We start from the raw sequence: 3,149 nt of genomic DNA on the forward strand, positions 1-3,149 counted from the left end.
CTCGACGGCATTCGCTACAATTCTTTATCAAAGGCACCGGACCGTCGATATGCGTTTGATGAGCTGGCAAATTGTAATGTTTCAGACACCGATGGTATCGCTGTACTTCCGAATCTGCTTGTATATGCTCGGGTAATCTATCCCACAACAGATCTATGCAAATTTCAAACTTACGCAGCAGAACAATTTTCGGTATGTATTCCAGCTCTTTTGAAGTTAAACTGTGCACAGATCATCTGACACGACGAGAAACATTTTGATTACTGAACGATTTCGTAAATTTTTCCCAGTCGTCGCGCGTGAAATCTGCCATGGGAACATTGGCTGAAATTACAGACTGTACACTATGCGCTAACTGTCTAAGTTCTTTCGCGAACCACGGTATATCTTTGTCGCGGCTGAAACGATAGCCCAACAGTGAGCTGCCGTAGGAGCATTGCACGTAGTATCCAATGCTGAAGACGTTGTGATGTTGGTACGTATGCGTAGCGGATTGTGAATCGCTATCTATTCTTTCCAATGCACACTCAAGATCGGCGTAGACTACGAACAGGACGCGCTCTTTCCTGCAATGGTTGCGGAAGCTCAACCACTTGTCGTCCTCGGCAGCCTTATCGCACAATCGTTAATTTTTTCGCAGTCCTCGCTGTGCATCTCTAGTTTTGCGCTCGAGTTAAAGTAATGAAGGCATCTGGAAACAATTATTATTATTATTAGTATTATTATCATTATTATTATTATTATTATTATTATGTACCTATCGCAGAAATATTTCCTGTTCTTTTTTCTGCTAAGTTGAGAACTAACAAGGCGGGATAAATCTTTGATGAGCGCAGTGTCCCACGCTATCGTCCTCCACGTACAAGAAGTTTACGTGCTTGCTCCTCTTTCGGTAAGTCGTATCGGCACAATCCCCTTCTCGATGGCGTAGACGTTGATGGAAATGTCATTTAGTGCTTCAAATTTCCTAATTTGGCTCAGTGTCATCGGATATTCGATGCTTGCGAGATTTAGAACTGTGGAATAGTGTGGATATGATGACTCTCGCTCTACATGTTTTTGAGCTGGATGCAGAGCGGCAACCACCGACCACGCAAAACACGCATTGTCCGTGGATTGAACGTTGATCTCCGCTCTCTTAAACATAATTTCTCGCGGGAGTTTGATGTAACATCCCGCGCGAAGAGGATTGTGCTTATTCGCGTTCACCGCCAAATTTAGTATACGCGACAGTGCCCATCACGTTCCTGAAACTCTTCCAACGAAGCTAGGATAGGCTTAACGACGCGCGTTACGTACCACTCGCGCAAATCAGTGTATCGGTATAGTTCATGGTTCCGGGTGGTGATACTCTTGTTCGCGCGTTTATCACCAGCCACGAACGCACCATTAAAAACAATGTTTATTTTTATAGCGTCATATCTCTGCATGATACCCTGTACACGCTCGAGCACAATTTCACTCGCGTCTTCGAGGAATCGACGAGGTTCGATATAATTGGTGTTTATTATCGCGGCCGTTAGAATACGACTTTCGAACGTCGTTTCGATTTCACGCCATCGAAGTTCATGTCCTGCACCTACGTGCACGAATCGTCCGCGCACCGAACCCTTCAAGCTTTCAAGCCGCGCGATACATGCGATCACTGATTGTCTATTACCAATCGATAATCGCGGGCGTTTGATACGGCTCTGCTCCTCCAGAGATTCTATAAATTCATCGCAACGTTGTTCCCACGCGACATACTCTTCTCTTGTATTAAGCAGGGTAGCTTGCTCAATCAAATCACGTTCCATGTTGTCACTTATCCTGTTAGACTGACTAATAACGCGGTGCACCTAAATCTTGTTATTTTTATATCATTTACTTGGTCACGTGACATTACATTGATGATCACCGCTCGAACATGTTGTGACATGTCGTATCATGTCCTTGAAAAATTTCTTAAATAAAGCTAACAAAGCAGATATACTTTGATGAAATTGCAATTGCTGCATTTTTGCAGGTATTGTATCATATTACATTGATGATGATGTCATCGCCAAAATATGTTAATGTCCTTGAAAAAATTTCTTATGTTACGCTGACAAGTCATATTGAAACTTGCAATTTTACTGACGCTGCAATTTGCGGTGTATGATTACATTAATGTCATCACCGGATGCGTCTTTTATTGCAAGGGGTACACTTTTGCTCTTGTTACATTGATGATGTCATCCCCGAATATGTCCTTGAAAAAATTTCTTATGTTACGCTGACAAAGCAGTTATATATATTTGCAAATGTTGCATTTTATTGTATTAGATTACATTAATGTCATCACCGGATGCGTCTTTTATTGTGAGGGTGCACTTTTGCACGTGTTAAAATGATGATGTCATCGCGAAACATGTTGCGACATGTTTTCGCAAACATTGCATTTTTTACTATTATTGAGTGGGGGACGAAAATATAAATACCGATGGGGATCGCGCAAAGTAAGACTGTGTAAAATGGCTAACCGTAAATGTCTATCGATGTAGCAATTGGTTCGCAACCGGGAACTTGGATTCCGGAATGTGTTAACACGTAATACTACTCGTCAGATTTGTTCAAAAGAACAAATGAGTAAAATTAAATATGTGGAGGATTGTGCAGTATCGTCAACGATTTTAACATGTCAGTGCTATATAATGGATTTTCTTATTTACAAAGGAGATGCTGGAATGGGTAAACAAAGGTTTACGGTTGCATACAGTAGCGTTAGATAGAGGGAATATGGTTTGGAAGTGGCTCGGAAGGTTCTGTAAGTATTTTATTTATATCTGCTTGTGAAAAAGTTTTCTCTATAGATGACTTATTCGTTTATTTTTTAATTACAGCGCGTCGTCGGGTATAATTTCGGGAGGCTGACAACATTATCGTTATACCACCGCATGTCGATAGCACTACCGAGTTCAACAATATCGTTGCGCTCGTATTAGGAGACTGCGCTCTTTAGATTATTATTATTAATATGAGATAAAAATAATTGGCGGGACAAAGATGCGAAATGTAGTCGTATAAGGGGAAGAAGAAGAAGAAAATGCCTACATTTATGAGCAAGAGAGAAAGACGGTAAGTATAAATGGTAATTATAGCGCGCGATGGGGACCGCGCCTGGTGGTGGG

This window comes from Trachymyrmex cornetzi, unplaced genomic scaffold (assembly GCF_001594075.2).
Source record: "Trachymyrmex cornetzi isolate Tcor2-1 unplaced genomic scaffold, Tcor1.1 scaffold1038, whole genome shotgun sequence".
Classification (NCBI taxonomy): Eukaryota; Metazoa; Arthropoda; class Insecta; order Hymenoptera; family Formicidae; genus Trachymyrmex; species Trachymyrmex cornetzi.